Raw genomic sequence first — 23,596 nt, 5'->3', positions numbered from 1 at the left:
GTAATTGGGCTCAGGTGCTTATGTAGTATTTTTTCAATTCTATCATTTAAGTTCTTTCCTTTATTACATTGCTAGTGTGAAATGTTTTATAGCAGAAGACAGCAGCTCACCTTCTGGGCTAGCTCAGTGTTTTAATGTTTAGGAAGCCTGGAGTTTATTCCTTATTCTGCTGCTCAGCTGAATCTGTTGAATTTTTCTATCCTTCACACATCCCATTTATTTGTTTTATCTGCCCTATTGCCATGCTACAGATCTTCACCGAGTTGTTTTTTGTATAGAGTTTTGAGCAACTTGACTGAAAAGTTTAATACTAATGAATTTCTTAGACTGGTATTTGGCGGTTTCCCCTTTAGTGTGTAGTACAGATCATTAGGAGATGTGCCACAGACGTTTTCACTTTGATTGTGTGCAGTTATGCTCCATCACAAAGTGGTGGCTTTGTCACAAATAACATTTTCTTCTGCTTTTTGCAGGACCCTGCGGGAATATTTGAACTGGTGCAGGTTGTTGGAAATGGGACATATGGACAAGTCTATAAGGTTTGGATGCCTCTTTAATGTATGATGCTGTTCTGGATAAAGCTGTTTTTCCTGAAGCAGAAATGAGCACCATTTAGGAGGGTGGACAGTATTGTTCCAGTAATAGCTTGGTTTATCTGGCTCTCTTTTCTGTGTAATGCAAAATGGTGTCACCAGTGAAACTCCGTGCCCCTTCCTTCTGCCCTGTTTTCATGTCTCTGCTGCCGTGGGTCAGATAAGTGTGTTGGCTTTCGTACTGACTTCCCTCTGCCCTGTTTTTTTCTGTCCCGTGATTATTTTCTCTTCTCCAAAATCATTTAATAGGCGACTGGCACAAATTAACATCTGTGATGGCTGAATTCGGCCTGGATTGAGTGGAGAGCTCAGCCAAGACTCAAACAGCAGTACTCTTGAAGACAGAGGGGTCAATTAACCCTGCTCTGCAGGCAGGCTGTGAAGGTTTATGCTACCATTACTACCTTTGTCTCTGTGATATCAAAGCACAACTACAACAGTCAAGAAGCTGCAGCCATTAGATGTCTGCTGTAACGTGCTGTGTACGCTATGCAATGTGCATCTTTAGTTATAAGGGCTAGCCTAGAAAAGTGTTGTTTCACTGTGAAGCCTTTCCTAAGAGTGGTCTGAGAAGAGAAAATAGACCTGATAAAATAAGGAACCGAGCCTGTGTGGTTCCCATTTGGAGAAGGAAGGCAGAGGCCATGCTGCTGCACCCTTGCAGGTACGTAGGAGGAGTAACGGCACTGGAGGAAGCTGTCTGGTCTTGCTTCTCCTCAGATCCCGCTGCCGACAAGCTCCGGCGTGACGCATCTTTTTGTCGGTGCAGGCTCTCTGTGTTGATGCCCTGTTGTGGGAAGAATGCAGAATTGGGCCCCGATGTAGAAGTGCAGGAAGACACTGCATCTTTCTCTGATTCCAGTGCATTGAATGCGTGTTATTTTCTGTGTCCATCCTGTGTTGGCAGATCTGCATTTTGTTTTCCTTTTGAACCTAATCTTTCAAAGATTATGGAAAATCCTCTACAGAAGCAGTTCTGGGGAGTTTCTGCTTTCCCATACTATATTTTTATAATTTATTTTTATGTTAGAAGCAGGATCTTTCTCATATAAGTCTTTGTTGCTGTGATTAAGTCTGTGTTGTTTTTTCTGAGATTGACATTCAGATACTGAGGTCAGTACTACTAAATTAAAGATAGAGGCTCAGGGTTTCACATGGACAGATTAGAAGCCAGGAGACATTCAAGAATGCTGTTGTCAGTGTAATCACAGAGTTTTCTATCTCTGAAAAGATCCTAATGCTCCCAAATGGCCTCTGAAATAGTTGCTTTTCCTTTCATGCCTGGATTTATTTTACAGTGGGAGAGAAAAAATTTCAATCTAGTCATCTTTTAAGGATGTTGAGAGTGAATCAGCTGCTTAATCATGTCAGAAACAGGAAGGAGCACCATAGTTTGCTTCTCTGCTGCAAAAGAACATGTTTTGAGCTATTGTGCAGTTCACTGCAATATTCGTTGCCAAAGTGAGTAAGAAATACTGACAATGACAATTAAAAGTTGTTTCCAAAGGCTCTTTCCCACTAAGCATGCAAGAGTCCAGGATCTGACAGCTCTGGATACTGGGTGATTCGGATCTCGGCTCATTCTGCACTTGAACCAGATGCAACGTCTAAGCAAGGCAATGAGAGATGAGGTCTTGCAAGACTGAGGGCAGTGAGGGGAAGCCTTGTGCACACGCATCACACGATGGACAGACGATGGACTGCATGTAACCCTGGCTCTGTGCAAGCACACCCCTAACAAAGGCTTTGTTTGTACAAATGCATGTGACCACTGAATATAGGGTGTTCTGCTGAGCCTTAGGGGATTGGAGCTGCTCTGTGGGAGGGTGATGGGGAGCCATGCAGCTGAAGAAGACACGATGACAGCTGAGGTGGACAGATACAAAGTGCATGCTCCATGCTGCAGGCATTTTCGTTGTGAGCGGTTTTCATGCCGTCCAAAGCTCCGGCGTGTGTGTAAATACCTCTGCAGAAGGTGCTGAGCAATGGAACAACTGCTTCTGAAATGACCATAAAAAGTGTGGCTGTGGTATTCGCTTTTCTTTTTCACTGCTGTGTAATACGTCTTTCAGTCTGCACAGCACTAGGAGTGATGGAGTGAATTAGGGAATGCTGGAATCATTTCGTAGTTTTTCTAGGATAGGCTTGTGATCATAAATATTTAAGTTATAAAGTAATCTCAGTTATCCACATAACGTACTTTTGTCATCAGAGCATATTTTTATTCTCCAGAGGTGTCAGAATCTTCCATACGTTCAGAAATAGATACATATCATAGTTTGCACATAATCAAAGCAAAGCTTATTTCAGGCTAAATAAACTATGTCCAAGATTACTAAATTGCTTGGTTGGCTGCGGAGATGATTCATAAGGCTATATGTTTTAATATATGCAGCTCCATAAAAATGAAAATAAAATTTAGAGGATTCATCATTAGATTTGGAAAACAATGTTTAGCAGATTTATTGAAGGAGAGTATTGTTCATCCTGAATTATTCCAGACCAGTGCCAGTTCAGTGTCTTTTTAAATGAAATTGAAGGGGTATAAATTGTACCCATGATAATGCTAGATCTGTATAGAAATGTTATAAAGTTGGTATTTGCATACAATAACTGACTAAAAGCTAGCAGATTTTTTGACAACTTATGAACTGGTAGGATGTAAATATGCCACTACTGGCAACTTGAGCCTTTTGCAAAGTGTAAATTAGATATTAAAAAATCAGATAGTACCCAGGAGTCATGAAACTTGGACTTCATTATCTCTTGAAATGACAGATGAGTTTCTCACTTAATTGCTTGCTTCCAGGAGCTGAAATCTGAAGAACAATACCAGGTAAGAGGCAATTCTGAATAGTGTCATGGAAGGCAGTAGCAGAGTCTTCTCTGAAGGCTGTTGGCTGTAGTGTGTTGGGTGGTGGTTGGAGAAGTACTGGCTGTTTACCCTTTCATGCCTTTGTTTCCTTAAATTTGAAGTGCTGAAGGTCAGATTGGGTCCAGTGCAGAGGCACCATCTCAATTGAATGTGTATGGGATGGGAAGGAGAAGTTTCTGAACTTCACATGCCCTGCTTTTTGCAGGGGCTGTCCATCTTCCTGGGAACAATGGAGACTGGGCGGGTGATGTGGGGTTGCCCTCCAAAGTAAGAGGGCCAGCATTTTGGGATTTTGTTGGGTTTGTTTTGGTGTTTTGTTTTGTGGTTGTTTTTTTTCTTCAGACTTGCTGATCAGTAAGGACCTTCAGACAGGGCAGAGCGATGTTTTGCATCACGTAACTGTCTGTGACATTTGGGAGGAAGCAGGATTGCTGAAGGTGTCACCCGCAAGTTCTTAGGTTTTGCATCCTCCCTGGGCTGCAGCTGCAGTGCCTTGGAACCCCCTCACAGGCTGCCTGGGGCAGCTTGAATCTAGTGTTATTTGGCATTGTAGTAAAACTGCAGAAAACGATCTAGCAGACATAAATACTGTGTTTTTTTATTTGCTGGTAGTTGCTACCTTAATGTCACGTGGTACTGTTAAAGGTGGTACCTTTGAAAGCGCTGTGAAGCTAACCACTGTGGCTATGCAGACTGCTCTTGGTGTGCTTGAGGCTGTATCTTACAGTATGGCTGTTGAGACCTGACAGTGTCGTGATTTGAATAATTTTTGCCTATTCCCATTATCTCCAGAAGTTTAATTATATGGATGCCTTGTTTTCCTTCCACAGTTGGACTCATTGCGGTGTAGGGCTGGATAGTGATCGTGTATCACCCTTGATGAGAACAGTTGTACTGTGGTCTGTGCTTGTGCATGTAGTAATAACTAAACTGCAAGTTTGGGAGTTGAAATTTTTCTTTTTGCAAAGACTCCAGCTGTTTGTTTCATATTCTTTGAGTAGTGTGTGTTCAGTAGAGGCCTGTTAATTTATTTTCTATCTTCTAATTTTCAGTGCAGGGTCATTTTTCTAATGGGTGAGTGGGGGAAGAGAGATGGGGCACCTGAAGTGGGTGCTATTTTTGAAGTGTTTGGGTCAGACAATTGTTCTTGAGCTCTGGAAGAGACTGTGGGACTCTGAGTTTATAGCTGCTTTGGATTTGTAGTTATCAAGATAAAGAGGAATTGCTCCTAAGTCCATTCAGCTGTGCTTTGAGAGCCCTCATCCTTCTCCCAAAAGGTTTTCATGGGCAAAATGAGGTCATCAGCAGCATCTGTGCAATCTGCTTCTTTTCTCATGTGGAGAGGCACCTGACCTTTGCCTTAATGATGTGGATTAGCCCTCTCCTGGGGTTGGCATTTTCAAGTGGCCTAGGGAATGAGGGGTCAGTGTCTTTGGTGAGTTCCAGGGGTTGATGGTTTTTGGAGTATGATCTTGCTGGCTGATGATAAACCGTGACAGATTTCCAGCTGCTGTGTGTGTGAAATGGTTGTATCATTAGTGGAATCTGAGGGCACAGGGAACTTGAGAGAGGTGCACTCGTTTGGGACTGTGTGAATCCAAAGGGAAGAAGTGGCTTCCTGATAATTCAGCTGATGAAGATGCAGCAGTGCTGTTCCTGAGGCTTAGCAGAGGGTGGAAGCAGCCCTGCCTTCCTGTAGTGGCTCTGCACAGCTAATATTTTTATTTCTATGTAGCCACATAAGACTCTGGATACAAAAAAGAAGCAGGTCTGAGTAAGGAAGTGTTTTGGGCTTGGGTTTTTTTTTGGTGTCTTCTGGGCCTGGGTCACAAGTAGCTGTGTCTGAGTGCTAAAATGCAATTTCAGAGTCTCTGAACTGCCGCAGAGCCGTTAAAAATGTCATATCATCTTGGGGTATTTTGTTATCACTTGTGGTCAGTTACAGTTTTCAAATCAGTCATAGCCTTCAAGGCACTGAGTTTCTGATGAGTCAAGGAGGGAAATCAGTTATTCTTCATAGAAGTGACAAAATGGTACTTTCTGTTTCACTAGCAGTTGGTAGAAGTGCTTGTTTGTCTATTCATTTTCTTTACATGGGTTTTTAGTAGCATAGCTGATTCTCTTGTCTACATGAATAAAACGGTTAATTATTGTAGGCAGCAGTGTATTGAGAAGTGTGGCTGCAGTGTACTGGATGGATTCAGCAGCTCATTGCATAGACTCTTGGTGCCATAGTGCAAACAAGTAATGGAGATTGTTCTCTAATCTTGGCAACAGGGATCTCCTTCAGGAGTACGTCTGAGCGTAATATGTGCTACTGCCACTGTAATAAGATCTGAAATGCTGTGGTGGTTATGAACAGGTTGCCTTGAAGGCATAATGTATGTTCCTGTAATGTCATTAATACACTGGAGAGGCATGGTTTGGTGTTTCAGTATTTAACTTCATGCTTCTAATAACACCTGTGAAGTCCACGTACTGCTAAATGTGTTTCTTCCTCTTCTCTCAGTTGCCTGCAACTCCTAAATACATGCTCATACATGTCTGCATGCTTTTCTTAAAGCTTCCACACCATCCTCTTAGTCCTTTTCCTCCTTCAGCAGAAAGGATGTGGAGTTGGCAGCGTACCTTTGTGGCAATGAGGGCAAACCGTGCCTTGGGCTGCATCAGCCAGAGTGTAGCAAGCAAACTGCGGGATGTGATTGCTTCCCTCTGCTCTTGTTAGGCCGTATCTGGAATATTGTGTCCCGTCTTTGCTCCCCCAGTTCCAGAGAGAGATTGGGAACCTGGAGAGGGTCCAGCAGAGACTCCCCAAAACACTGAGAGGGTTGAAGAACTTTATGAAGAAGGAAAGGCTGCAGGAATTGGATTTTTTTCAATTTAGGGAAAAGAAGGGTGAAGGTAACCCAGTCACAGTCTTCAAGTGCTTCAACGATGGTTTGTATAGAAGATGGAAGTACAGGGTTGTGCAGGACAAGAGGAACCAGGCATAGGTTGCTCAGAGAAAATTCCATCTGGGTGCAAGAAAAATGCTTGCACCATGAGAACAAGTCAACATTGGAATAGGTTTCCCAGGGTGTTGGTGGGTGCTGGAAGTATCCTCGTTGTTCGACACTGTCTTGGGTAACCTAACTTAAGGCCTTGCTTTCAACAGAAGGTGGGACCATTTGCTCCCAGAGGTCTTTTCCAGTCTTGATTTAAGTGAAGGACTTTGAGTACAGGACATGTGAATCTCAGTGGACAGAACATATTAAGTATCAATCCAGCATACTAGATTGTGAATGACTGACTTGGAGAATACAAAAAAAATGGACAGGGAATGGCTTTTATTTAAAATATATACGTAAAATAGGTAGTGTATTGTGTGTATTTATTTGGCAGAACCAGGAGCATTTTCTTTGATCGTGTGTGCGGTGTGGGTTTTTTTTGCGATTTTGATTTTGGGGTGGTTGGTGGGTTTTGTTTTTGGTTTTGGGGTTTTATTGGGTTGGTTTTTTTTTTATGCTGGCTTCCATGCTTATTTGCATGGCAATGCCAAACCATGTTGAGCACTGGAATTTAAAATAATGGATCATACATGTGAAATTAATTAGCAAATCGTGAGGTCCTGGTTCTAGTTAATGAATATTTCAGAGGAATTCAATTAAGATTCTTAAGTGTAGGGCTAGTTTATAAAAAATAGAAGAGTAAGGATGTGAAAAAACCTCTCAGCTGTGGAGTGCTTCTATACAATAAAGGCTCTTTGACTGAGCAGAGCAATGTACAATAATTAGATGTGCCACAGCAGCCATTAGAGAATAGGAAAATCCTTGCAAGTAATTTGTTGGCAGGCCTGCCACTTCCAGCTCCTCTGTGTTTTGGACCTGAATGTCCATATGGGAGAGTGCAATGCATTTTCATCCTAAAGTGGTGACATTTTGAGCTCATGTTGCATAACACTTCGGATGTTGGCACTGAGACATGCTATTTTGAAGGTAAAAGAACATGCTAAAAATGCACTGGTGATAATATGAGAAGAGTAGGAAATAGCTCAGTCCCTTAATTCCTCACTCAGGCACTTTGCTACACATTAAGCACCTCACTAGTAACACTGAGTTAGTACTCCTGACTGCTCTGCTGCTCCCAGAATCATGCCTACATGAAAATACGAATCAGAGTGACCAGCACTTTTCATGCCTGAGTTTGACAATAGCTGATCTACTCAGTAGTATTTCATTGTTTGTTATCTCTTCTTCAAAATACATCAGTAGGGTTGGGGGAGAACTTGTGAGAAATTGTCTATTTGCAGCCCAAAAAACCTCCAAGACATGTAATGAACTGTTGGAGTTAGTGAGTGAATTGTAGGATATTACTTAATTTTAAACAGCAGAAAAGTTAGCGTGTAGTTTCTAGATGTTTGAGATGACTTCCATGGCAGGTCAGCTGTAGTAACTGTACCGTATTTTTCTGAATGAATCACAGAACCTTAGAGCCTTGCAAGCACACGTCGCCTGATCTGCATGTCTCTGATTCTTTCTTACAGCTCCATGTGAATGATACTTTCCAGGTCTGCTTTATTGACCTGAAGGATGCCATGTACATTTTTTGGAAGTTCTCTTTGGTACCTAGCTAGTAGCTATCGCTCTTTGGCTATAGCTAGTAGAGCATAATAAAAGGAATTTATCAATTGATTTCTTAAAATTATTGACAGCCTGCTTGTCTTTTTAAATTATTTTTATTGTTACATGTATTTCATGGACTTATCCAGCATTTAGTGCTTTAAATTTGAAAACAGAGCAGCTGGCCAACGGTCTTTGCGCTGGCTGCTGGGAAGGGTTCCACCAGCGAGCACATCTCGTGGCACCCTCTGTGCTGTGCGGGTTCACGCAGGGCTCCGTAGCAGGGCTCCTGTGATCTCCCGGGCGCATCGCGGGCTGGTGCTCAGGAGGAAAACGGTGCTTGGCCCAGCCGTGATCTTCCGGCGGCCTCAGAAGCCAAGCGCAGCTGGGCCTGGTGGCAGCACAGCTAGTCGGGCTGAGCTGCCTGGATGGACCGCGGCAGAGTCTGGGGGGACAGTTGTTGCTCCTGCCCTTCCGCGGCGTTTGTGGGGAAATGGAGTTTGAAAACCAGTTTTCCTTGTCAGCTGGGGTCAGACTGCTTGCTCCGTCGGTAGACAAGGGCGCAGGTCAGCCCCTTGTCCTTCCACAATGAAATTTCCAGTAAGTAATTTTAAATTGTAATGTCCAATTTCAGTTGTAAAATCCATAAATGTGATAAAATTGTGCTTGTCCTGTCTGGTATTCAGCTGTTCTTAGGCTCCTGGCCAGCAGTAGTTTTCCTGGTCTGAACAGATCTGAATATTGATCTTGGGAATAAAATTAAAGAAGAAACACATTTTAAAACTTTTTAAGGCCTTTGTGTGTTATAAGCCTGCCCTTGTAACACACTGACTTTGTAGGACTCCTGGAAGATTTTTAAGATTTTTTTAGGAAGCAACTTTTCCAAGGTCGTTTCTTCCCCATCCCCTTCCCCATTTTCTTTTTCCCCATGAAAACACGATACTTCAGTGACTCCTGAGATCTTAGGGAGTGAGCAATCCAGGAGACATACTTTCTAGCAAAATGTGGCCTTTTCCGTGCCCTGCACAAGTAATGTTTTAGCTAATGTGGAATAGCTAGCACGTGGTCTGTGGCAGTGCTTTTGGGTGCTTCCGTCATGTAAGAAATACACTTTTCATAAAGGTAAGAGAGGTTGATGTGGGCAGCTGCAGTCCAGGAGATTGAGTGTCTCGCCTCTGCCTCGTCATTGCTCGAAAACACATGAAGTTGCTGGAAACAGCTCTCCTCATGAGTGTAGCCATTCACATGGAGGCAGTCCTTGTTATTGTAAAGCGTCTTGGGATTCTGGTGAAGAGGAACTAGTGTACTTACGGAGATGATTTGTGGGAATTGGTTAGCAGCCACTTACTGAACAACATGCTGTTTGAAAACAGTTTCATTCGAATCAAAACATGTGGAGTTCAACAGAAACGTTAGTGGGGAAATTTATTTGAAGAGAGATGGCTTTTGTTTTGAGTCTTTGTTTCAGAAACGTCAAAGCATTGCATTTTCATTTGTTTCGTTTGAGTATATGTCTTAATTTAGCAGGATGTTTAATATTTCTTAGGTGGTCTTTAGCACTGCATACCCGAAAAAAGGTATTATCATACTGAAATAATTTGGCATTACCAAAATAACCATGCAAATATTGTGAATTCTTCTGACTTCCCGTTTTATGAGGAATGTTTACAACCAAAAGTGAGACCAGTTGGCAAATACTGTTGTTTTGTTGAGGTTTACTCTGGAATTGACTAAACTCTGTTTCCTGACTCTACAGTTGTGCAGTTGCTACCTTTGGTATCAGCATGTTTGATGTCATTATTTCTTGTATTTCTACTGTTAAAAGTGGAAACGTTTTGAGGAAAAGGGTGTAAGAGAAATGTGTGGTGGCCTTCTGAAAATACTTATTTTACTGAGATTGAGGGGTTTTCTAACTTTATAGTTTACTACATTTTAGCATAGATTTTTCCCAGTATTTAAAAATAACAAAACAGTAACCAATTTACTGATTTATTCTGCTGTAGTAGATTTGTCTACTCTTGTTTTACTCTCAGCTTTAAACCTATGAACACTTATATTAAAATATGCAACAAAACCAACATAAAATAAATATGCATATGGCTTAGAAAATGGATTCTCAAATGTATTATTTACACAGATTGTCCATGGTGTTGTCTTGTTATATGGAAAAAGGGAAGAGCCAGGAAAAAAGGGTTTTTGCTTTAATATTTGCTTTTTCCAGTCTATCATGAAATATTTATCCTAACAGGCTTCTTGCAAACATTCTGTCCCCAGAAGCCAAATTATATCAGCAGATAGGCGATTGCCTGTTATTAATATCAGAGGGTAGAGTTAGGTATTCTGGACCAGCATATCCCTGCTGCTCTGAAAATCAAATTGTCTTCCAGTTTTTCATCAGTTGCTGACAGCAGGAGCTGGTCCCGCGTGTGCATTTTGCCCTGCAGAAGAGGACAGGCAGTACCAATATGTGATTTGGGCGCACCAGACCGTTCCTCCGGTGGGATTCCTTGTTGATGAAGGGTGATTTGTTTCCAGAAACATTAGGCTATGCTTTGTCATCTATCCTGGTGGAAGATTGCCAGATTTTGCAGGCAGGCACATTAACACTTGAGGAGTAGGATGTGCCCAGTGAACCCAGCAGCTGCGAAGCCCGGGACAGCTTGGACGTCGCCGAGGTGGGTACGTGCCAGTAAACGCGGTGCGCTCGGGATACATTAGGCTTTTTGTGCATGTGCAGATCAGCCTAAGTAGGTCTGACGTTTCCCAAATGTGCTGAGCTCCCGGATCATATGCTGTTGAGTGGGTGTGCACGTGCGCAGGGCATAGCAGATTGCTGGATGCCCAACTGGAACAGTTGCCGTGGCCAGGAAGAGAGGTTGCATCTGGAGAAGCTACGTGTATTTAGCCTGCTCTCCATAAATACGCCTGAAAATGGTGAAAGGATGAAGGAATAAAGAGGTGCACCAATTTTCCTTTCCTTTGGACACTTGAAAGATTTCAGTCAGAACTGTTTTGAATAGAGGAAGTCGCAAAACAAAGGCTGGAAACTCAGGTTTCTGATCCCACTGGCGGGAGAATAAAAGTTAGAGAGGATTTAGGATTCACGCTTTCCTATGTTCCTCTTTTCCTTTCTTTCCATCGTGTTAGTTTCTAGGTACACACCTGGTGGAAGACTTTGCATGGCCTGTGTCCATGACTTGAATGTCGGAGTTATTTTCGTGTTGGCACAGGAATCTGCACCTACAGCCATGCGTGAGTGGCCGGGTTTCTGTGTATGTTTGCAAAGCACCTCGTGCATTCGTGAGGCTGTTCAAATAGTCACAACAAATTCCTGGTTGGGTTGTGTAATGTCATTTGGCTTCTTGCTTCTGCCAGATTCACAGTTCTCTGACCAGGAATGAAAGAAACTGGCCTTCTCAGCCCTGGGTGATGCTTGGAGCCTGTGTGGCCTGTGTCCTATCTGTCAGGCAGATGGGTTTCAAATGTCATTGCGAGTAGATTAAAGAGAGCTTTGCTTTCTGAGCTCTTGTGGTTGCTGGACCCTGCATTGTTTACGTTACAGAGTTCTGGCAGACCTCCCTTTTTTGATGTTATTAATATTAAAATAGAGTCATTCTTTATACTGCAGAGATGGGCTTCTAGTCTGGCTGACCGTCTTGGCTGTGGGGCTGCAGACCCCCCCGCTACCCTTGCAATGGAGGCAAGCCAGTATCGCCACCCAAGTAGCACAAATGTCGTCCTACAGTGCCCAGTTTTCTAAGCTGTTCACTGTCGGTAGTCACTGCGTGATACGAAAAGTCCTCAGAGATTGCATGACGTATTTTCATTCCCAGGGATCTCCTTATAAAACTGGGAGCATGATCAGGAAGAAAAGTGGGGAAGCTGCTGCTTCTGCATTTCTCCACACCCTGGGGCAGGCTGCTGGCTGTGCCCTTCTCCAGGTGTGTGTCCAGGAGTCAGTTTTGATCTGGTAAGCTGCCTGTGGTCGTGTCCTGAGGAGGACACCCGTGTTTGTGCATCAGCACCGGCTGAAGGAACCTTCATTAGCAAGCAGCGTTTGAAATACAAGGGGCGACACAGAGGGCTTTTCCTCTGGATTTACTTTTTTCCCCCCTCTGTTCACTATGTCCACATTTGCCATCATCGCAGCCATTCATTTCAGTGGATGTGCTGCTGAGGTTTAATGTTTCTGAATTTTAGTATTTCTAAGCTTTTCTGAACGAGGCTGCATGGATGCTGGCGTTACGTAGCTGGGTGTGTGCTGGGAGCTGGTGGTGGAGCAGAACAGCAGCTCTCTTGAGGTTTGGCAGAAAATAGCTTCTTACGTTATTATTCTTGCCTCTTTTTTTTTTTTTTTTTTTCTCTTGGCACAAACAAAAGGAAGCTTTAGCAGGTAGGAGGTTGTTGTCTTGCCACAGAAACGTGTTTTCGCGTATGACTGCTGTCAGAGCAAAACCACTAGCTGGACCCACCCCTGACTGTGGCCAGCATTTGCTGCCCCAGTTCTCACTGGATCATGAGACACATGAATATTAAGCTTACACTAGTCAGCTTTTTGATCAGTGTTAATTGCTGACTTTCCTAAACCAAACTCTTTTAAAAAGAAGAAAAAGCTGGTAACAGAAATAGACGGGAATTTCCAAAGGACTCGACATTGACCTCCCTCTTCTGCTAAAGTCATTGTGGAACTGCATGGGCAGAGATGGAGTTATGCAAAAGAGCAATTTGGAAAATAATGTCCGGTATGGCTGGATCAGTAAAATGGAAATGACAAACAAAACTGATGGCAGGCCAGTGAGCATATCCGTGCTGAACAAAATTGCACTGGAAATGCATTTCTAATTAAACTGGGTCAAACCATGTGTGCAAACCACATCTTTAAAAATAATTATTTGGAACCTTGTTTTTTCCAGTTCTTTGCACATGATGTCATTTGTTTTACCTATTCAGAGTGGATATAAAATGATAACAGTGGCATGCTAGTGCTTTGTGCTCACCTTGGACTCATTTGATTACAGAGTAAATGGCAAATAAGAATCAGTGCTGGGGAGCCAGTCCCTAAAGGTGGCTCAGGGATGAATTTCAGAACCCCTTCTCATTAAGCATTTGGTTTTCTGTAACCCTTCTATTATTAATATAGTTATTTTTATGGGCAAACCTGTCAAAACCCTCATGTTTCTGTAAGCCTCGGTGCAAATGTGAGAAAACTTTTGCAATGTTGATGCCAAGACTAGAGCCTACAAGTACTGATGAAAGATGCGTTTATATATCAGGATAAATTCTGAAGCTGTTTAAACTTTGTGGGTTTTGAGGAAAAACTAAATATTAAAACTAACAAAATGCAGTTGCTTGCAAATTTGCCCTTTCTTATCCTGTCCTCTGCTTCTGAACTCAGCAGTCCCAGTTCCTTTGGGCCCTTAGGGATCTCCGCTGGCACATATGCCCGTGGCCCCTGCATCCTCCTTAGCCACCCCCTCTGATCCGACACCTCAGGCTGTGGCTACGGGCTGCCCACTGGGCAACGGGCTGCCCACTGGGCAGCGGAAACCGTAGAGCCCACTCTGGATCCCTCCTCTCTGGAGTTTGTCTCCATCCCTGATTTTCACAGAGCACGCTGGAATTTAATCATCTTTGAGACCTGTCGGTTTTGGTTGCAGTGGGCTGACAGGTTGAAACATGGTTGGATGCAAGGGCAGCACGGTCACGTATGCCTTGTTTTCTTAAGACACCTGGCTAAGTTTGTGTCTTTGATAGTGGTGGAAAGCTTGCAATTCCCTGTAATCCCATGTCCCTCCCTGCATCTGAAGACTCAGGAACTAGAAGGCAATTACACAGCACTTGGGAGGTAGGTTTTCTGGTATGGTGTTTTCATATGCTCTTTGTTTACTATTATTTTTTTAAGACACTTTTGTTACAAATAGAGACCTAGTTATTTACATTTCTGTTAGTTAAATATGCACGTTGGCAATGCTGTAGAGCTTTAGCTGACCTTGCAAAATTTTTCTCTGGCATGTATTACCAGACTTACCCTAAAGAGTGATGAGCTGTTGGTGGTGTATTTTGGCATCTGGTTGTGGATGACGCAATATGCAAAGAAGCTGCAAAAGGAGGTTACTTTGAAACTCCTGGATGCTTAAACTTTTGGAGAAAATTTTAAAGTGAATGCAATTAGTAGAAGATGTTAAAGCAGAAATTCTAGGTTTTATATTACACGTGTAAACCAGACTTCAGATACTTGCTACTCCACATTTCTCCAGCAAGGTGCTGGCATAAGCTGGATGCCTTGTGGAACGTTTAGGTTGTTTTGCTGTTTTGGCTTTTCTTTCTTGACAGCTGCTTTGTAACGTGATGGAGCTGGTTGGACAAGCTATTGCCATTACAAGGTAAAGGAAGCAGATAGGGTTCAGAGCTTGGAAAATGAGTACTGGGTTTGAGACTGAATCATGAGAAGGGTTTTGGTGAAGATTCATTGACACCAGAGGTTTCATGGGCTGGGCCAGTGGCTTTCAGTCTTAGTTTTGCGTATTTATATATGTGCTTGTGTGCATGTGTGTGCACTTCTGTCCATAGTACCTTGGGCCCCATTGTATATAGTGGGGTACAATTTTACGGAGATGCCACTGCTGCCTGCGAAAGCCTCATGTGACATACCAGAGAACTTGTGAATGAGAGTAATCCAGTCAAATCCATATGCCCATTAATGTAACTGTAATCAGACAGAATAGCAAGTGTTCTCTGTTTCCATCTGGCCTTTACCTGCACCTTTATGAAGAGACTAATTCCCAGTAGGCAGTGAACTTTGGGCAGTAGTCGTGCAGTTTGTTGTCGGGTGCTTGTACACCTATGGACACACTGCAGTGGTGGCACAGGGTAATTTCCTCTGTTACAAACTCCGTCTCTCCGATCGGTGTGAACACACCTTCTCCAACAGAGAAAGCATTGAATATACGCACTTCTTCAGTGGAAAACTTGGTGCAAAGTGGTATTTGTTCTGTTTGAGAAATTGACGTTTTTATGGGTCAAATTCAGATCCAGTAAATTGAACAGCAAAAACTACTGTTGACATCAGCAGAGGCAGAATTGCGTGGAGGAGCCCAAGCCTTAGGAGAAGCCATCAGTAGTTGTTGGTGGGAAGTCCTACAGGGAACTGCTCGGGAGTGTAGCCACAGCGAGTGCATCAGTGTTGGGTTGGGGGTCCCCAGCCTGCGCTGGGGCTTGGCTTTTGACTTACCCCAAATTCATAGTTCACTATGTAGTGCACTACTCTACGGTGTGCACACTGGATTTGGGCTATTGCAGAGATGAGAGTTTCCAGATCGGGTAAAGCCGCTCAGCGGTTAATTGCAGGAAACTCTTGGTCCCTTTTGTGACCAATTCTTCCAGTGCTTTGCTGCTGCTTTTGCTTCATATGTGCTGGTAATTATGCTGGTCTACATTCCGTAAGGCTCTGCAGTTCTTCAGCTGTAGTGTTTTGAGCCATTTTCTTGAAATTATTCTGCAGGGTTTTTTTGGTTTTTTTCCTCTCAAGAATTCACTGTTCATTTCTCTCTGCTGTGATTGACTTCAATCCCTACAAGTAATACAGAAAATTGGAAGATAGAGCATTGAATAACTGCTTGTGGCTGTTCAGGAACTGTTACTGCACATCTGACCTGTAGTTTGCTCGAGAGGAGAACCTTTCGCCAGCCAGGCTTTTCTTGTCTGAAGCTGATGAGATCAGTTTAAAAAAAAAGCACCAAAATGGTTAAAAACGACCCCAAAAACCCCCCCCCCCCCCCCCCACCCCCCCCCAAAAAAAAAAAACCCAAAACCAAACATCAAGGCTATTCTCGAATTCAGATATTATTTTTTTAGGAAAGTGAACTTGGAAGCACTGCTCCTTCTTAATTGAATTAGAAAAGCAAGGTATACTTTACTTTTAAGAATAATTAGAAGGGTAGTCTGGTTTCATTTGGGAGGCCAACTTAATACTGAAAGCCTTTCCAAATGTTTAAGCAATTTTCCCTAGAGTTTTGTGGACCATCTGGCCAGTAGGATTTTGGAAGAGAAAAGGAATTGACTGCTGCTGTGAGATCAGTGCCATGTAGTTCATCTCTCGCAGAACTCATTCAGAAAGCGGGAGATTGATATGTTTTCTCACAGACTAATTGTGTCCATTAGCTCCCTTTTATTTTTGGAGAGGATGTGTCAAACAGCCAAATGAAAAAGCACTGAGAGCAGAAGCTCTTTTATCCTCAGTTCAATGCTCTGTGAAGACTTTTGTGTGTGAAAAGTATGACCTTTCCCTAGGCAAATCTCAGATCTGCTGAACATAACAGCAGTATTGGGTGGAGTTCTTGACTTCAGGATTCACCTCAGGTGAAGAGAGTTGTGGGGAGGGTATTTGCTGTGAAGTACTGAAGAAAAGGCTCAGAGATCACAAGAGAAAACCCACGTAATGCCAGCTTTCAGTACTGGGCTGTTCTGTGCAGTGCTACGTGTGCTGTCTCGCAGTCATCTGCAAAGAGGTGCATACCTGTGTGGTATTGCAGTCTGTGTGAGAGAAGCACCAGCAGAAATGGAATGGAAAAGTAAATCACCCTTAAGGTTGTTGTAACTCTCATCATCTAGCTGGAACTTGCAGTCTGAGCTGCATACCCTGCTTGCCTTAAATCCTTTAAAAAAAAAACCAAAACCAAAAAAACCCCAAACAAACAAAAAACCCAAAAAAACCCCAAACCCCAAAACCAAACCAAAACAAAACCAAAAACCAACCAAACAAAAAACCAGCAGCCCAATTTTAACCCACACAGAGCTTTGTCCATATTCTGCCCTATATGCAGGAGAAAGTTCAACTACATCACACTTTCACAAGAATGGTGAAGGGTTTTTATGAGTTTTCTTAAAATTCGGTGATATAATCTAGAGCTTGATGTGCACACACAGTTATATTTATGTGGCATAGAAGGCTAATAGTGCTGTTCTTTATTAGCACATGCCTGGGAAGGCTGCATTACTTATAAAGGTAAAACATGACTCTCATAACATGATGTTTACAGTTGCTGTGTGCAGCTAGACCTTCAGAGTTTCATCGTGATGGTGAGCCAAAAACCTCCCTTTGTGGGATTCCTGCTCTGAAAGTCTGGCCACCCATCAGCTGACCTCCTACAGTCCAGCCCTCACTTCCTTTCGGCAGGACGGGGCCGGCGGGACCCATTTAACTGCTTGTGACTTCATCCAGCAGAGATGTGTTGCGTATAGATTTTCTCCAGCGCCCTGTATTTCTGTACGTAGATGCACATGCTTTGCGCAGCAGAAAATTCACTGAGATGGAGGGATTTGTGCCTCTCCCTAGACTTAGCTTCCCAACAGCCCCTGGTCTGCAGAGTGAGAGCCTTCCAAAGGCTAAGGCTTTTTCCCTAAACTGTTTATTTTTCTGGATGAATAGGCTTTCGTCACGAAGGACCTTTGCTGCCATAAATCACTGCTGGGCTCCCCAGGTGCTGAGTGGGACTGGCTCTGTGCCCGGGCTGTTGCAACCCTCTTGCCTGCAGCAAGAGGAGCCGCGGGGCTGCAAAGACCCTGCAGCCCTGCCCGGGGCAGCCGGGGTCCCTGCTGCTGCTGGCTGCCTGTGATCCACCAGCCCAGCCATCCCCAGGGCAAGAACGCCCACTGGGGGAAGAGAAGCTGCCTATGTCTGCGAGGCCTCCATGCCCCTGGCAGGGGCAACAAGCCCTGATGAGGTGTCTCAGGCTGGAAACCCAACAGCGTGCTTCAATAGACATTAAGAGGTGTGACAAATGTCAAAGCCCAGGATGAATGGCAAGGCTGGCCATTCAGTATTTACACAGATACTGAAATTGAGGCTCAAAGAAACCAGGTTTTATGTCCCAATAAATGGAGTGGGAGGAAAAGGGGGTAACTGCGCAGCCTGCTCTTCAGACCTCTCCTCCCATTCATGGTGCTGCTGGTTGAGTGGCTCTGTTGACCCACATGTGGCCCCAAAACATTGCTTTTCTTTCATTGCTGGTAGCAGCTGCTGTTCAGAGGCCTTGCCACCTCTAACATGGGATGCTCTGCTGCAGACACCACCCATCTCAAATAAGTAGATGAAAAAACTCCTTTCCTCACAGTGCGACCTCCATAGTATTTTCAAATGTGCTTAGTGCTTTGCTTGATCTTGCTAATCACAACATGAATAACATCTGGGAGCAGGTTTGAAAAACCCAGAGGATCAATCTCTAGTCCAGTCCTATGCAAGTGTGCAGTAGCCTGGAGTGGTTCACAGAATCACAGAATGGTTTGGGTTGGAAGGGACCTTAAAGACCATCCAGTGCCACCCCCCTGCCGTGGGCAGGGACACCTTCCAGGAGACCAAGTTGCTCCAAGCCTCATCCAGCCTGGCCTTGAACACTTCCAGGGATGGAGCATCCACAGCTTCTCTGGGCAACCTGTTCCAGTGCCTCCCCACCCTCTCTGGGAAGAACTTCTTCCTGTTATCTAATCTAAATCTCCCCACTTTCAGTCATGTTTTGCATAGGGATGGTAATCTGATTAACAGCGTACGGATACTGCAGAAATGTAAGGACTCAAATATGTGTTTGTGAAAGGGCTTGAATTTGTTCCTTTGTTTCATTTTCTTTTCCCACTGGCCTGCAGTCAGACATAGACAAACATGAGGCAAAGCAAACAATTTGCGTTTCCACTTGTACAATGGGAGGAAATAGGAACTGAAAGGGTAAAACAAAAAAAAAAAAAAACTGTACAGAAAAACTGCTTCTGGTGCTCTCGGGTTTTACAGTTCATGAGGGCTGTGGTACAGACACTTGTAGTAGGGGTGAAAAACTGTCCTTTTCCTCCAGAAATCAAGGTTGCTTGAGCTGGTATCATTGAAATGACCCCAATCCATCCCTCCCTTCCAGCTAGTGAGGACTTGGGTAGAATTTTAAGTGATTGGTAGATGTTACACATTATACTCTCTTCTCTTGGCTGATGTGTTGCTATTTTAGTATATGGGAAGTCCTCCTACGCCACTGCCAACTTGGTTGTCTTCTATAGTGTTATGAGTTACAGTGATATTTTTGTTTGTTTAAGCATGTGACACAAATAGGGCCCCTGAGAGAAGTTTGTGATTTTTTTTTTTTGTTTAAACATCTTTCACCTGAAACATATAAAACTTCTTTTAAACAAAACTTTATAAAACTAGTATTTTCACTTTGAGTGAGTGTAACGTACTTAGCCACCTCTTCTGAGATGGGGAGGGAGAGAAGCAGTTGGAAGGATAGAATGACCTATTCTGCACAGAAAAAGGGCAGTGGTGTTTGCTGGGAAATTAACTTGTTTTTCACTGAATATTCAAGTAATTTTTACTATATAAATTTACTAACCATTACAAAATTATCCTTTTTAATTTGGAATACCGTGTCACATTTTAAATTTTTTTAGTGGGTTTTTTCAGGTTTTTATAAATAGTATATATCTAATATTTCTTCATTAATGTAACATGCTTTGTCGTAAAGTTCACTGAGTGTTGTTAATTAACTTTCATTCTTGATATACCTATGTGCAGACACATTAGATTTTACTGTTAATGTTTTACAACCCAAGTTCTGGGGCATGCTAAATAGTGTTCGGCTTCATACTGTGGTCTGTACTGGAAGTGATAAATCTTTGCCAACTTCTTGGAACACATCTAATCATAAAGTAGAGTGGGAATTAGCATATAGGAGAAAAAAAACCCATAAACCTCGAAGAGCATGTCTTGATTATTTACAGTGTATTAGTATTTATGTTGTTCACCACTCTGACAAGCTGTGGACAAGAGTGATCGTATTTTGTGGCATTTAGGTGACACGCTTTACCTCCCCTGATAGGAAGGGAACCTGCTAGGAAGGGGACTTAAGTCTAGGTCAATGCAGCGGTCCCACTGCAACCCACAGGACTGACTGGTGGTGTCCAGTGTTGAATAGTCTGAGAGCAGAGGACCTGTTGCTCAAGCAGTCATCTCAGGAGCTTGTGCTGATGCTGCACTCTGCTGTGTGCTCATCCTCTCGGCTGCACAGTTAATGGCAGGGAAAGCTATCCAGTTACCATTGGAAGAGGGTGTTTACGGAGGCTAGGGAAGGGGAAAGGCAACATTCGGCTATGCTGTCCCAGTGTTTTTGGGTGAGACCTGGAATTTCTGGTAACCGAGTGCCAGATGTGGGGGTGAAAGGGCAAATGTGTTGCATCACACATGGTCAGCATTTAGGGAATGCAGCTGGGCTGTGGTTGTACGGAAGTCCTGCATCCTGCGCTGCTGCCAGGGAAGCAGTGTCAAGGGAAGGAGGATGTGCTGCCGTTGAGGGCTACCTTGGAGGCGACCTGACGCAAGGCCCAGACTTCCAAATGTCAGCATCTCCCAGTATCGCAAAGAGAAGAAGGAATGCTGTAGGGGAGTACAATGCTTGGATTTATAGCCACAAAAATATACAGACATCCAGAGATTATGCGACAGAAGTGCCACCAGAACTTTATAATGTCAGTCAAAGTAGGCTTTCTGCAGCCTGAGTTGCGTGATTAAAGGGCTGAGGCTGTAACCAAAATTCCAGCCGCGTTCCCACCTGGCTAGTGTCCTGAATTCCTCATGGGGGTTTAAAAAGGAAAAAAAAAAAAAAGTCTTTCTGAAACTGGTAATTATCTGCCCCAGGCTGATGTTTATTGTGGTGAGCTGGGGGTTTTGTGGTGGTTTTTGTTTGTTGGGTTTTTTTAAACTGTGAGAATTGATGTGGATTACGTGTTACAGTTTACAATGAAATGGATCATTTCTGAAATCCTGTGATACTGTGCGGTGCACGACTGACCCTCAGCTCTGCCTCAGACCATTAACTAACAAAAACAAGCTATAAGCTTCCAAACTCTTAATAACATCTTCTTTGGAATTTATTCCTGTCCCATTTCAGACTTGCATTATTGCTGTATTTTTAGCTGAAGAGCTCCAACCGTGACTACTGTGGGTTGTCTGCCCGTTGTGGAGATGGGGATTAGACTGCTCTTCCTGATAGAGCTCCCCTATAAACTGCCCTATTGGGTGTCACTTCCAGCACCAAAACACTACAGCCCCAGATGTGCAGACCCTGTCCACTTGCTTCCATTAGTCAAGACCCCAAGAGAGTGCAGTGTGTCTGTTGTGAGCAGCCGTGTGCTGTAAAACAGCGTCTGTCTCCAAGATGCAGTGCAAGAGCAGTATATCTGCAGGTTTTATGTTTTTGGGGTCCTCCTCCCTGCCATGCTGACTCTGGGGAGCAGGCTGCAGCTGCATGGGAGCTGCCCTTGCCTGCCTGCAGTGAGAGGAGGCAAAGCTGGTGTTCCCAGGCTGGGGCTGGTGATAGCAAAAGATGCTCATCTCTTCTAGCGAGCTGGGACTAAGTAGAAAAGCCCTATGTAGGTGGAAAGGGAAACAGAAGGATCATGACTTTGTTAAGGTCATGTGGAATGGGACACAGGGTTTCCTGGATCCCTATGCAGAGCATTGTTCATTTGATGCATAATCTCTTAAAAGGCCTTCCTTGTGTTACCAGGAGGGAAGGGTGGAGGGGAGAGGGGCAAAAGGGTGGGGTCCCAGCCTTCAGGGTGCAGAAGGCTGAGCTGGCAGTCTACCAGTGACTGCAGGGCCACACAGGTTTACCCGAGATGGGCCCAAACTTCAACGTTCATCAGTGGGTTTTGAACAAGAAACCTCCCTGAAGTTTGCTTTCAGTCAGCAAAAAAGCTGTACCTTCCCCTTGCTCCCAAAGGGCGGGTGGCCACAGCCTTCATTGGGTATCCCATAGCAAGTGCCACTTCCAGCAGCCAGGTCTTGCTTTCAAATGCCATCCTCCCACAACCCGAGAAGGTCCCAAGAGTTAGGTTTCTACCAGGTGTCTGGGTTACACAGGCAGGCGGTGCTGTCCATCCCACAGCCTGGTGTAGATGTTGTGAGCTACCCGTGTCTGTGCACAGCCTCAGCACACCACACGTGTGCGTGCCTCCTGCCAGAGTGTGTCTGGTGAGGGGTTGCCCTCTGCATGGGCACAACAGTGCACACTGACAAGCGTCCGAGGCTTCTGGCACCTGGGAGGCTTCTTCCCTGCACATAGGCACCTCACAGCCACACCAAAAAGTAAGGTTTTGCTTCTGGTTGCAGACAGGACACGGACACAGATGGGGACTTCTGCGTAGTCACAACCACCAGCTTCATGGTGTCATGGCATCCCTTGGTGCAGCAGGCTGTCCCAGCCCTTCATGTGCACTTTTTCCTGCTGCGGTTAAATGGGGACAGCTACATCAGACAGACCCAGAAACACGTGGACGTTAATGAGCGCCTGTTGCCAAAAAGGAAGCGTGTGATGGGGCTGCCTGGGCTGCCTTGGCATGGTGCACGGCGCTGTAATGGGACAGCTGGGTTGTGGTGTCTGGGCTTGCAATTGTCCGCTTCAAATCTGTCTGATTGCAAGTGGGGAGAGAAGCTGATGGGGGCTGTTTGCCACCCCTGGGAAGTGAGGTCTCTGCAGGATCTGGGAGGGAAGCTGTCAAACCAAGCTCTCTGCGTGTGACCTGCAGCCTTACGTGCTCAGGTGTGTGTCACTGGGACCTTGGGTCACTGGTTGTAATCGTGGCCCAAGCCAGGGACTGCCCAAAACTGTTGTTTGGACCTAACAGGAAAAAGCGTTGTACATGACTGAATACATAATTCTGTAAATACACTTAATTCATGTAAAGCTCCTTTATCAGCTAATAGCTTGACCGCTAGCACTGATACTCGTGTTTGATATAAATAGAAAAATACATGACTTGACCCTCAGTAGAGAGCATAGATAAGCAGTTCCTTTATCTAATTGAGGTAAAAAGGTAAATACACATCCAATAGCAATAACACTGAGCGATCTGTCCTATTCCAAGTATATCTCCCTGCAGAGATAATGCACGGTCGGAGCTCATCAGAACCAGATCTTTGGCATAAAGCGTCTTCCTCAAATGTGGCTGCAATGAGCAGTATGCAGATTTGAAAAATGTGTATGCTGGCTCCAGGTTTGCTGAATGTCGCTGTAGTGACTAACTGGCAACTGCCGCAGACTTTATGCGGAAATGTTTTCTGGAAGAGACGAGGAATTTAGCTGGACTCAAAACTAATGGGAGAATTTCTTCCAGCTTGGATACCTCATCAAAATGTAGGCAGGACTTCAATTTTAGAAAGTCATTGAGCTTCAGAATTGTTCAAGTCTAAGCTCTGGATGAGCTTGGTAGTGTTTAATGCTACATTCTTGGGTAGGAATATGGGTGACTTGCAGATGGCTGTTGGATGTTTTGGCTGCATTCTCCGGAGTCGAAAACTAGTCTATAACTGAGCATTTGAGTGAAAGATAAAACCTTTTATTAGGGAAATGGGACCACAGACCATTCCTGCCCTCTGCCCAGTTTCTGGTGAAATGTGCAACGGAAGACGTTGAATCACAACAGGCTGATTCCCTTTAACGGTCTGGAGAGGATGGGCAGCGGCGGAATGCACGGAGGGCTGGGCGGGCAGTGCCCCT

The 23,596-nt window shown here is 44.2% G+C and overlaps 1 protein-coding gene across 1 annotated transcript in view; it reads left to right on the top strand.

Annotated features, from left to right (window-relative positions):
• Positions 1–473: 473 nt before the first annotated feature.
• The window catches only part of LOC104511938 (mitogen-activated protein kinase kinase kinase kinase 4-like), a gene marked incomplete at its 3' end in the record, with an annotated part of 82,779 nt that continues 59,656 nt past the window's right edge, over positions 474–23,596 (top strand). Inside the window, 1 exon segment of the mRNA XM_010154737.1 lies at positions 474–539.

This window comes from Eurypyga helias, unplaced genomic scaffold (genome assembly GCF_000690775.1).
Source record: "Eurypyga helias isolate BGI_N326 unplaced genomic scaffold, ASM69077v1 scaffold5397, whole genome shotgun sequence".
NCBI lineage: Eukaryota > Metazoa > Chordata > Aves > Eurypygiformes > Eurypygidae > Eurypyga > Eurypyga helias.
Note: the sequence above shows the minus strand (reverse complement) of the source record. Positions and strands in the feature narration are given on the sequence as shown.